The 13,626-nt window shown below is 35.6% G+C and overlaps 1 long non-coding RNA gene across 3 annotated transcripts; it reads right to left on the bottom strand.

The window, feature by feature from the left end:
* Positions 1-8,455: 8,455 nt before the first annotated feature.
* On the bottom strand, positions 8,456-10,987 carry LOC122061319. Of its 3 annotated transcripts, XR_006134622.1 has the most exons (5): positions 10,953-10,987; positions 10,475-10,590; positions 10,009-10,140; positions 9,838-9,887; positions 8,456-8,662 (listed from the first exon to the last, which is right to left on the bottom strand). It is a non-coding gene; the product is annotated as an uncharacterized LOC122061319 (long non-coding RNA). The 3 variants fall into 3 exon arrangements; XR_006134623.1 differs by lacking the exon at positions 10,475-10,590 and having other exon boundaries at positions 10,953-10,966; XR_006134621.1 differs by lacking the exon at positions 10,953-10,987 and having other exon boundaries at positions 10,475-10,609.
* Between the last annotated feature and the right edge of the window lie 2,639 nt (positions 10,988-13,626).

The following is a 13,626-nucleotide window of genomic DNA, read 5'->3' as shown; positions in this document are numbered from 1 at the left end:
AGTCCAGTTTTTCGTGCTCTTCATTTTGATATATTATGAACCTAGTTTTGATCAACTTTTATGATCTGTTTTGTATACGTTACAAGTATGGGTGTTTAATAATTCTTTATAATTTTTCAATTAATTGGAAGAAATAAAAGAAAATCAACTCATACATTACTTGCATATCAGAATATGAACTTGTTTATTCTTGGTAATGATAGTTCATGCTTTTGTTTATGAATATTTTTTTTATTCATGCTTAAATAATGTTACTTTTAGCTGCTAGAATGAATTTGTAGACTATTGTAGTAAGATTGCATGAAATCCACCAAAGTGGTAAAGTTCAACCTTATTGTAATAGAATACAAATCAAATGTCTTCTTTGTTTGAAAGACAGAAAATAATAGTTGGTAGCAAGGTTGCTAATGTTCACCCAAAGGTGACATTATCAAAGAAAAGTTAAAGTTAAAGCAAGTGAAAAACAGAATAAGAATTTCTCAACCTAGAAGATGTTGTCCATTCAAAGATGGTGGTACTTTTCGAAAGTTAGAAGAAGTTTCACAGTAATAGCACAAACTTGAGTGGACCAGTATGTTTCAGACCCAAAGGTTAGGAATGTAGTTTCAGTTGACACTCTTGAAGTAATTGATTATTGAGCATTGTAATGTTTTTTTTTTTTTAATAGTTATATGCTTGTTCTTTGACATTTAAATGATATTTAGTTCATGTTTAAATAATTCACAAATTTAAGCTGTCAGGTGTAGTTGTAAGCTATTGCAATGGAATGGATGGAACCCAACAAAGTGGTAAAATCTAAGATTACTGCAATATGTTTGCAACTCAAATGTCTTGTCTTATTTTCAAAGACATAGAAAATTATTGTCAAGAATTAGGTAATGTTTGCCAAAAGGCGACATTATCAAAGATAAGCATAAATGCAAGTGTATTTTAGGTAGACCTTAACCTAGAAGTTTCTATTCATCCAAAAGTGACAGTAATTTTTTAAGTTGAAAAGCTCCCACGGTCATTGTAGTTTTTGAATGGACCAGTGCATTCCAAACCCAAAGATTGAGAGTGTAGTTCGGTTGACACTCTGGTTATGTTTAATGGTTAGTGATGTAATATTAGTTTTAATTTTATTGATGTTACATACATTAATTAAATATTGAATAGATTATTCTTCCTTGAGTTGAACCATTAAACTGAATGTCTTTAAAAGTGACTTGAGAATATGGAGGTCCACATTTGCCTCAAAGACCTATTTTTCTATACTAGGAAAACCAAATCAATAGTTTGGTATTATGTTTTTAAAACAAAGATTTTACCCTAAAAGGTATTGGACAGTTGATCAATGGCAATAAGGTGGATGAGTGTTTCATGATTATAACCAGAGGTTATAGGTTTATTTATTGTGTTATTTTTATATTCCAATTGGATCAATTCGGATTGATTGGGTTGGATTAGTGTCGGTTTTGATCAATCCAATACCAAGTTCTGAAATACTGTCATTGTTCTTTGAAAACCTATTTATGAACATTAATTGATAAATGTTTGGTTTTCTTTTGTTTTTTTGGCTTATGTGAACAAGTTTATATGTATGTCACATTTAACGAATTGTGTGCTCCAATAAATGGATTAATCTATAACTAGTCGAACCAAGTGAGATGATAGAAGTATAGATCTTAAGCTATTTTATGTGGCTCGACCAATGGGAGGAAAAATTCAATATATTAGGTTGCTAGTGGGAGAATAAATTCAGTGAACTATACTATTTTTCATGCAAAAGAACTATTTTGAGTTTTACATTGATTTATTATTATCATGATATTGAAGAATTATTTATGGTTGAAATATATAGTAAATTCATATTCATGTCATTTTGTACTTGTATGTTTTGTTTGAAACACCTTATGATGGACAAATATGTTAGAATTAAACTGGATGTGAGCTTCCGCATATTTTATGCTGCACTGTATATTTCTAAGAAGCTATGAAAGGATTGGATGGAATCCACAAAAGTGTCACATCCTATTCTTTCATAGTTTTTCCAAGCGCAGCAAAGTTGATGACATTTGCCCAAAGGTGATGTCACCCAAGTTAAAGAAAATACATGTATGGAAAGGACTATAACTTAGAGGTTTCCAAGCCCATATGTGATAAAAGTAATTGTATTTTCACAGTAAATTTAGATTTACGAGAAGATCAGTGCATTCTTAGCCCAAAGGATAGGAATGTAGTTACGGTTGTGACTCTTGTGTATTTTATCTACTAGATGTACATTTATTGTGTAGTTTATCTTCTAGATGTACATATTAAATTTTTTAGCCTAGTTATTTGGTGTGTATGATTCATACATGAGATTTTTAGGGTTACTTGATCTGGTTTTAGCTCTCAAGGAACCCAAACAAGTGTTGTTGCTGATCAAAGTACAACTGAAGGGATATAAGAACAATTTTATTACCCTATTAAGTTTATAATAATTTTGGAGTAATTTTGAAATGATTTTGTCTTAAAATCATAAAATCAATAAAATAAATAAACCATAACTCAAGACATCAAGTTCAACAATATGCTGAAATACATTATCGCCACAATTTTTGCATAGCGTTTCCAACAACTGTATCATAAAATCCCAGAGATAATTATCAGAGCTACAGAAAGAATGCCTAATAGCCAATAAATGCATGATATGATAACAGAGTTTATTTATTTATTTATTTTTGTTAGGCCTTTTTAACCTAACAAGTGAATAATCCAGTTGATGCCTAATTCAAGCACTAAAATCAAATAAAAGAGACACAAGAAGAAACAAAACTTAACCTTTTTATTTCACCATATTTATGAGCTCGATGTCTTGCATGAACAAGTTAGAATAGTGAAGAGGGATAAATTAAATGCATTGTCGCCACATCCACTTGATGCCTAATTCTTACCCATCGAGCTAGAAACCCTTTTTCTGGGTTGTTGTATAGATGTGTGTATATGTATATATAGATTTTGATCGGTAGAAGATGAAGTAAGCTGTGTCCAACTTGAAAGGAAGAGGAAATAATGAAATCGGAAATCGCCTTCAAATTGAAATACAGTTTCTAATGTGCTTGCCGTTTTGAAGCCGTTACATGTAAAGAAATGATGTTACACAGTTCGGTTTCAGTTCATGATGTAACGATCGTACACCGAAGCCAAAACGGTTTTTAATTAAAATCAAAACAGAAAGGAAGAGGGTCAAACTCTATACTCTCAATCTCATTCTTTCTCACTCTCACCGAGTCTCGCACCTTAATCTTAAGCTTAATTTCTTCCTGATAAGGAATTATTTAATCGATTTAATAAGTTTGCTTCGGGTGGTGCATAGTGGTCATTTCGCAGCCTTTGTGTTTAGACTTGACCCCTACATCCCATCTATAAAACTCTGTTCCTTATTAATTAGAATTTAAAAGTAAAACCAGATTATCAATGATTCAATTCAATTTGGTTTTAAACAAAATTTGATTTATATGTTCGGGGTCAGAATTGACTCCAACTAGAGTTCTAATTATTCGTAGCTTAGATCGGCCGGATTGTATATTGATGCCTCTAGAGTCTAGACCGGGTATTGCTATTGGATCAAGGACAAAATCATTTAAAAAAAAAAGTAGGGATAAAACCAACTGTTCTAGGCAATATAAGCATATCGACGGAGAACAATATCAATCTAATTCCCACGATTTAAATCCCTGCTCCAAATTACACAGTAAAGCAAGGTTCGAAAACTTTAGAACGATTATGGGGTTGGTGCCATGGTTCAATATCTTTTTGGGTCGACCAGAATCAGATTGTATTGGATGAATCTACCTCTTCTTTTTTTTTAATTACAATTTTACCTTTAGACCATACATATGAATTAGGATTGAAAAGATCAAGATAAAGATTGGCCAAGACTGATATTGATCCGATTCCCAAGATTTAAATCCTTGCCCCAAAACAAACTAGAGACTCAGGTCCTAATTGGGGATTAAAACGCACCTAGAAGAGAAAAAAAATCCCAATTAATTTGAGTTGAACCAGTAATGTAATGATGCTTGCTCATGAGTACACTAGGTTCGATTAAGCACAGACAGTCCATTGTCTACATAAACTTCTTAGATACGGACTAACCCCAATTTAATTTTTGAGTTTCCCAATATGTGATTCTATTGGCTTTACCTTAATATTCTAAATTATTATGTACCTCTTAATACCTTTTCTATTATCAGTAAACCCTTACTCTTCAGACCAATTCAAGTGAATGTGACAAATTGTACTTCCGATACCATATTTAAATTTTAATGTTACAATAGGAGACGTATGCAATAAGTTCAATAGTCTTTCCAAATAAAATAATAATAATAATAAAAAAAAAAAAACAATTAATTCCATACCACACCTCTTCCATGGGTCAAATTTTGTTTTATTCTAACACGAGTATTCTATCAAAAATAAACAAATAAAAATCCCAACATGTGTAGAATGTGTATTTTTTTTTAATACAAATTTTAGATAAATTAAAAATAATTAGATCCTATGTCAAAATTTATAATCTTCCTATAAATAACTTGATAAGCAATTTGCTTAAATAACATCACAAATTCTTTAGAAGGCGAAAAAGTGCTAAAATCCTACATCAAATTAAATGCACGTCCATCGGGTCACTCCAGATTTCTGTCACGTTCTATCGTTCATTCCTGATCTTTTTTCACACTATAGAGTAGGCTTCAGAAGGTTGCATCAATGATATTTTTTGTCATCATAAAATCAGCATACAATAAGAGAATACAACCTGTTAAAAAAAAAACTACAAGCCCATTTGGAGCTATTTTGGGCTGAAATAGAAACTTCTATATGGATTAAATTAGGAAATTCGAAAGAAGGCTGGTAGTGGGGATTGTTAGGTAAGGTTACCATGGGTTGTTCTGAAACAGAAGAATTTGAATTCGAGCTATAGTCAAATGTCTATTGGCTTATGTTTTCCAAGACGATCAGGGTAAAATTGTAAAAAATCAGTTTGTGAAAAAATAGGTAAAGCCAATCGATCTAAGTTGATAAATTGATCCTAAATTTCAATCCTCCCTTGGATCCGGATCCTCTCCATGGAGGCCATCGCCCATGGAGTGCCCGTAAAGGTCTATCTATGCGACGTGGAGGAAGCAAATCTGACGAAGGAAAAAAAAGTTCCAATTTCTTTACTCAGTTAACCCCACTCATCCCAAACCCGACACCTCACATGGATCAAAACCATCTAACAATCTTACCCCTCTTTGCCTTCCCTGCCATGGCTGATCTCCCATGGCATGTCGACCTTAGCCTCATCGTACCATAAAAGTCGTCGCATTTGGCCCAAAGTTTGTGAAGAAAATGTTGAATGACTGGCTCTGTACTGTGACGATTCTGTTTTTTTAACATGATTTTGGGGCTAGCACACTTTTTTGCATTTCTATTTTTTTAGAGTGATTCTGCATCTTAAATGTTGTATGGTAATCACAAAAAAAAAATTGATTTTGTAACCTGAAAGAAACAGAAACATGTATGGTTCGTACTTAACAGAATCGTTTCTGTTAGAAACCAATATTTACATAAAGTGCCATCTTCACCATGGGTGTCAAAGTTGTGATTTTTAAATAAAATCTAAGGATAGTCAATGGTTTTTTAATAAATTCTAAGTTATGAAAATCATTATTACCCAAATAACTTAAGTTGAATGAGGCAAATAAGAATATCTCCATATCAACAACATGGTGTTCACTTCAAATATGAAATATTTGGCCGTGTTTCCTTGCCATATGAAATATGAAATGTTTCAACAAAAATATGATCTATCATAATAACATAAAAGTATGAACAAGAATAAATTCAAGGGAAGACATAATTCTTAAAGTATTTAATTATGAACTTAAGGGCATAAATTAGGTCTTCCAACTTAATTCTTAACTGCAAAACATGTCCCACTACTTCAAAGTTTAAATCCAATCATCAAAATGTAATCATGTAATTTGAGCCATTCCGGCTTTAACAGCTAACTCATTTGCAATCTTTTTCCTAAGATCATCCATCTATCTTCTTCTTTCTGCTAAGCTTATACTAATGTGAGCCGGTGGTATAATTTCTTCAGGCTCCTCATTCCACCAATTTTCACCAAACTCCTTAAAATTCTTGTCTGCAATTTCTTCCTCCCGAATGAAGTTGTGAAGTGCACAACAAGCAATGACGATGCATGTTTGGGTGTTCAGTGGAAAACATGACATTTTGCTGAGAGTTGAGAAGCGCTTCTTCAAAGAACCAAAACTGCTATGACATTCCTAACATAAGAGTGTCTATTATTAAATAGCTCTACTGCTGTCCTTGGACGTCTATTCCTATAATCATTTAGATGGTATCTTTGTCCTTTGAACGGCGTCAAGAACCCAGTAGTAGATAGATAACCAGAATCAACCACATAATATTTACCTAGCACATAAAGTGAAAAGTAATGAATCAACACAATATGTAAAATAGAGCATAATCAACTTGTGAGGTTAAGATTTAGAATGTACCAGGTGGAGGATGAGGAAATTCAATTTAGGGTTATTCAATGCCTCATTGAATACTTGACAATCATTTGCAGAATCCTCCCAAGTAGCGTACACAAAAGTGAATTTCATGTCAAGGTCACATGCACACATAACATTCCGGGTTGTATCTCCTTTCCTTCCTCTGTACGGTATTTGTTTGGGTAGAGGTACAGAAGCACTAACATGAGTGCCATCAATCGCGCCAATGCAGTCCTAGTACCAATACATGAATATTCATCAAATCAAACCAGGTATAACCACAAAACAACATAATCATTGTTTTAATTATAAGCAACATACCTTGAAGAAAGGATAGAGCTTTGGTTTTTCAAGAATCTGTTTAGGGCAACGACTGAAGTTTGGAGGTTTGATATTCTCTTGTCCCAGGAGTATGAAAGCACGTAACACTTTCTTAAAGTGTTCACCTATAGTGTTAAGAGAACGCTGAAAGTGTTATGCTATGTCTCTATACCTATCATTGTGACCAACGATAGATATAAACATTGTCAACTGCTCATCCACTCTTAAATATCGACTATCTTCCAACCAACCACATTGTCGCATTAATGCTTCAAGGTTGAGGAAGACATGTCGTTCCATTTTATACTGTTCATAGCATCTGTCTACATGTCTGTTTAGAACCTCACTCACTCGCTCTGGTCCTGTCAATTTACTATCTCGTATGGGCTCTCTAGTGTATAATGAATCACGTGCTTTCATCAACAACATCATACACATCATGATTTCTGCATCAGTGTCATCCCTTTCCATTTGTTCAATGTGTTCCCTAGATGCGATCATTCTTTGATCCATTCCTATAATATAAAATTAGAAATATGGAAACACATCAAACCATAATTTTGAACAAATATCCAAGACACCTTAAAAAAATGAAGGAAAACATAGCAAACCATCAAAGTTAAAAGTAGTGTCAAGGTACAATGAACAAATATTTAGGACATCAAATACTACAGTTATAAAAAAAAGTCAAGACACAGTCATCCATAACATCTTAAAAAGTGAAGAAAAACATAGCAAACCATCAAAGTTAAAAGTAGGGTCAAGGCACAATCCAAGTAGATTTATCAATCTATCTAATTAAAAGAACTTTTCAAGAAGCAAACTACTGAAGGGTACGAAGGAGTATTGACTTCCGATGAGGAGGGCAGGAAATTAATGCTTCTCTCCATTGCGGGTCAGCGATTAACTTCCGAAGTGCTTTCTCGTATAGTGCTTCATCTAACTTATATCCTGACTCAAGCACCTCCATGGCCCTAGTAATCCCGTACATCTGTTCCGCATTTTGGGTTGAAGCAGTGGACATGCTCGCATCTCGTTCTACCCTTGATTTACTCATATCTTGAATTGCCTTGAATGTTATTGACCAATCATTAGACTTGTTCCTCCTCCTTTTCGCATTTGGAGTCCTATCATGCCTATGCTTAGTAGCTGGCCTTTGTTCCACTGCTTCAGTTTGAGTGTCACCTAATGGAGTAACTTCATCAGCGGAACTTGACTCATCACAAGACTCAATCATATTCCTAGCATCATCGGCCCCCAAAGTTTCTAACACGGTTGTTTGAGTCCCACTTCCTTTGCCGTCTACATATGTATCACCAAATACCATACATAGTTCTGACCATTGTGGTAGTCCGTGCTTCTTAAATCGTGCCCAAGTAGGGTTATCCTAATAAATAAAAAATACGCATAATCAAATACTTGAATTGATATATCCTGGCATTTCAAAATACTCAAATTAAATACAAATTGAGCATACCTTAATATGTGATTCCCAGATGGATTCATCATCAACAGTACAAGTTCTTGAAACAGTATCCCAACCAAAACCAGTTGTCTCCAATAGCTTCTTAAACTGACTATAATCCTGCTTCAGTTTGTTCACTTTGTTCTTCAACTGTATAATGGCATAGTTGACCCCAGTTTTTTCTTTGAAGTTATTGGCAATGTTGTTCCAACCAACTTTATTAAAAGTCGAAGTAGTCCTATTTCCTTTCTTAACTTCCTCTACCATCAGAACAATAAGGGTGTCTACATTTGCTTGGCTCCATTTTGCAGTCTCATTAACTGCTTGTTTTGAAGTTGACATTTTCTCACTATTTTACCAAAAAAAAAAAGAACATGAATTTAAAATCCAAATTGAAAACACTGATTTTCACCAAGGCACCCCAACCCTTAATCTATGAAACCCCTATGACCTTACTCACACAGGGCTTTCAAAGGCCTTCAATGAGGTTTTGAATACATATTGGGCTGTACTAAAATGAACCAGTGGCATTCACAAGAAAACTTCACTTCAATTCACTCCAGTAATAAATTAGAAAGATGTTATATTGCCACTTCAAAAGGACTTCTACCACAATGCTACATATATGACCTTATCCCTTTCAGTAAAAAAGAGAGAACCAAGGAATCAAATTAATGTAGAAGTCTTGAGGTAAATAATGGCCAAATAGATAGGAGAACAATACTATTACTTTTTGCAGTTTAAGTCAAACAAAGCCCAAAGCTAGGGATTCGACCTCTGAGCATGAAATTCAGATGTTCTTCAAATATATGCCAAATAGATATTATATAGTCCCTATGTTCCACAATAATCATCCCTTTGAAAAAGCCAATGTTTAAGGAGAAGGGGTTAAAGAATTAAAAACTCCCTCATTTTTCAAATTTGGCTTCCATTACTTATCTAAACTCTCTCCAAGTTGGGTGATAAATAAATGTGCTAATTAATGCAAGAGGGAAAAATAGTAATCTTCATAAAATCTCATTGCTGAATTTTTGCGACAGACAAAAATCTCATTGTTGTAGATTTTTTTCCCCTTTCTCCCCCCTTCTTAATCCTAATTGGGCATAGAAATTAGACAAATAAAGGAAAAGTACTCTATGATAAATCTCTGAATTGTTGGAAGGAAGCCACTTCTCTGTTGTGATAAGCAAAACTCCATAAATTATTTTTCCATTTATTCACCAAGATCATCTTTCTTCAACAATTGGTGTTCCTTTTTTTTTTTGGGGGGTGGGGAGGAAGAGAGAGAGATTCCTAAAGGTAATAGCTTTCAAACGAGGAAGAAACTAATTTATAGAACCAAACAAGAGGGACGACATAATAAACATTTCCATGATAGACCTACTATAAATCCCAATTCAAAAGCACTAAGAAGGTGTTTTACCTGAACAATCAGCTCATTCAACGTGACACATTCAGGATCAGAAAAAGAAAACCCAACGCAGAAAAAGCTAAAATATTGCACAAGAAAGAATGTTCAGTTACCTCAAATGGCTGAAAACCTCTCAATCTCCGTATACCCTCGAAAGAATCACCTGCGATGTCAGAAACAGTTTCAAAACCCATCATCCACTGAATACAAAATAAGGGTTTGAGCAAAAAACTGTTAAGGAAAGACCCTATCAAAGAACAAATAAGAAGGATTAAAATTTGTACCGAGCAACAAAGAATCAAGGAGACAAAGAGGAGTAAAGAAAAGGAGAAGGGGAGAATTGCCTGATCGGTCTGTCTCTCCCAACGATGACGCTTGAATCTTTGCAGTACTGCCAGAGCCTCCAGACCCTCGATCTGTCCGGTAATTAGCAATAGAAAACAATATCAGAATAGTCAGAATTTAAAGAAGTATACTTGAATTAGGTTTCCTAAAATCCGTAGGAAAACTGAGAAATAAACAGAACTGAAACTAGTAGTTAATCGATAGCATAAACCACTGGAATTAACAATGATTAACAATCGATAGCATAAACCACTAAAACTGAGCAAATCGATAGCATAAACCACTGGAATTAACAATGATTAACTCAATAACTAGAACTAGAAGTCTAGGACCAACATGGAAATCAAAGCTGAGAGTTCTTAACAAAATTAGAAATCACAGGAGAGAAAATTTCAGAATTCTGACCTGATTTTGATGGAGGAAAGATAGAGAAGAGATGGGAGAGATAATTAATCAGGAATCCATCTAATTGAAGGCTTTGAATCCCGCCAGAGCCTAACTTGGAAACCACCAGGCCTTCGCTACCAAATCTCACAGCAGTACAGGGTCAGAAATCAACAAAATCAGTAGCAGAGAGCTTTTCTTATTCATAAAAAATCATGGGTAGGGCAGAGCCTCTAGAGAGTGAAAAAGTTTATTCATACAAAATCACTGGTTCGATCTCTTCTGATTTCTGCACCTGGTTGCCTTACCTTGTAGGCCCACAGAGAGTGAAAAAGTTTAGATTTTTTCAGAGATGAAGGCACAGAGGAGGAGGGAGAAGAGATCAAGAAAGAAAGGGAACGAGAGTGAGAGAGAGAAAGAGAAAGAGAAAGAGAAAGAGAAAAAGAAAGAGAAAGAGAAAGAGAACGAGAAAGAGAGAGAGAGAGAGATCTTCGTTTACCTTGAAGATGGTAGATCGAAGATGGTAGTCCGTAAAATTTGTACCGAGTAGAGCTTCTCGCCTCTCGCCTCCTTCAAGTGAAAGTGGGGTTAGGGTTTACCTTGAAACATAACTTTTGTTATGTTTTGAGGGTAATTTCCCCATTTTCCCTTCATAACTTAAGTGATACCTATGTTTCGGCGCCTTTTGCTCAGAATCAATTCTAAAAGTGAAAAGCAAGTATTTCATGCTCCAAAAAAAGGATTCAAAAGTCTCATTAGTGCCCGGTTCATTTCAAAAAAACAAGAAATTGAACCGGGCTTCCCATACAGGTTTTACCTCATTTCTGTTTCAAAAAAATAAAAAAACATCAGAACCCATTTTTTAGAATGTTACAGTACAGAGCCTTAGTTTCTAATTTCAGTACCTAAATTAGTTTCTAATTTCAAGTCATTGTTAGTTTCTAATTTCTGTCTAGACTAGTTTTTATTTTCATTAGATTCTAATTTCCAGTTTTTAGTAACTTCTTGTAATAAATTTTTAGTAACTCAGATTTAGTAACTCTGAGTTACTATTACTTGTAAACCCTCCCCATCATTATAAATAAAGATGATTGCTCTTTTAATGAGCCACGATTTATGCTTAAAAAAAAAGACTCTTGTTGCTGTCGCTGGCTTCAATGACTACTCCTTGTGTTTGATCAAGGCCTAGGGATTGGTGTTTGATCCAATCGACACTCTGCGGCGAGAAGTCCGAGTGGGTTGCTATTATTTTCTGGTTTTCTTTATTGTGTTATTGTTGTTTAATGTGGGCAAGACTTATTGCTGCTGTTATTGTTCTGCAACTCAGGTAAGAGAACTAATCTACTGTTAAGTTCAGATCTGAGTTTTTTTCCAGAATTCTCCAAGTATCGACTACTCTTGCTGGGCTATCTAGCCATTGGATTGAGCTCCCCTTTGGATCTAGTGTCCCCCCTATTGGAAGGGAGGTTCGATCCTGATTCCATGCCCATCAGACCAGGTGATTGTCTGGTATGGTTAATTTTCTGAATCTGGCCGATTGTGTTTCTGTCCAGAATTGAAATCTGGTTGGTTTGTTTTGTCTCTGTGGTGTTGCTACTGAGTATGGTCTATTTTAATACCCTATTTTCTGCTACTGATTAATCCTATAGTTGGTGTGATATCTGATTTCTGAAACTCTAGTTCTGAGTTGAAATTTCTGCTTTACAAAGGGCTATTCGATTCCTATTTCTGGACTGTTGTGTATTGTCTATTTCTTGGGTGATTAGTGGTTGTTGACTAAAAGTTCCTGCAGTTGGATTAGTTTGCGTTTTCAAACTTAGTCCTACATTAAGTGGTATCAGAGTATGGCTGAGAACAACACCCCCACCCTAACTTCCATTATGGAGTTTCTACAAAAATGGAAAACTGAATTGAGGGCTGAATTGGATGCCAGGTTGTTGAATGAAGAGACCCCTCCACAAACGCCTACTGGCAATTCACGTACAACACCCGAAGTAGAAACCCCATTGAATGTAGTTGCTCAGTTGACTAACAGGAGAGCAAACCCTAATCTGAGAGCACCACAAAGGGTTCCGGTAGCACAACCTATTTTTGAAGAGCATGTAAGAGGATATTTTGAGACTGAGCGTCCCGTGCAACAGAGGTATTCCGGAGATTCACAGAAGGTCAAGCTCGATCTGAAGGAGTTTGATGGGAGATATGACCCCCAATTGTTCTATGATTGGGTAGTCGCACTAGACGACTATTTTGACTATTATGAGTTACCTGAGTAACGGAAGATGAAACTAGCTTGTGCTAAGCTAGTTGGGACTGCTCGTGAGTGGTGGAGGACCTATGAGCTAGAGTTAGAAGACCGTGGTAGAGAACCTACTAGTTGGGAGGAGATGAAGCTTGAGTTATCAGATAAATACTTGCCACGCAACTTTAGAGCTCGCATACAAGACCAGCTGAACTCTCTTCGTCAAGGGTCTATGACTGTTGCCGAGTACATGAACAAGTTTGACGCACTTTATTCTCGTACAGGCATAAGGGAGAATGAAAGGCAACTGTTATCTCGGTTTCGACTGGGATTGCGAGCTGAAATCAACAGGGGTATCGGAGTTGTTGAAGTGCACTCAGTGAGGGATTGTTTTGACAAGGCCCTACGAGCAGAGGAGCTTCTAGCACAGCCAGTTAGAAGGTTTGGGTTCCAAGCTGGGGAGGTAAAGAAGAATTTTCCAGCTATTAAACCTAGTAGCTTAGCACCTCCAAAGTCCACTGTTCCTCCACGAGCTGATCATAAAGGAAAGGCACCCATGACAGGTAGTAATAAGGTACAGTGTTTCCATTGTCAAGAGATAGGACATTTTGCTAAGTCTTGTCCGCATAAGCAGAGGGTTAATGCAGTAGCTGAGGTTGAAGACTCCAATGAGGAGGATGAGTCAGCTCTTTATCCCTACCCATTAGATGATGATGACGATGGTGGATATGACTAAGATATGGAAAACACTAATGAGGATGATACCCAGGGAATAAATATTGTTACTCGCATATTGGTGGCTGAAACCAAAGGAGAGGATTGGCGACGTAACTGCATATTCTACAGCCGTATGAAGTCAGGTGAGCGTACTTGTCAGATTATCATTGATAGTGGCAGTTGTGTCAACGTTGTTTCTGAAGCCTTTGTGAAGAAA

The sequence above is a fragment of the Macadamia integrifolia genome, chromosome 2, assembly GCF_013358625.1.
Source record: "Macadamia integrifolia cultivar HAES 741 chromosome 2, SCU_Mint_v3, whole genome shotgun sequence".
Classification (NCBI taxonomy): domain Eukaryota; kingdom Viridiplantae; phylum Streptophyta; class Magnoliopsida; order Proteales; family Proteaceae; genus Macadamia; species Macadamia integrifolia.
Note: the sequence above shows the minus strand (reverse complement) of the source record. Positions and strands in the feature narration are given on the sequence as shown.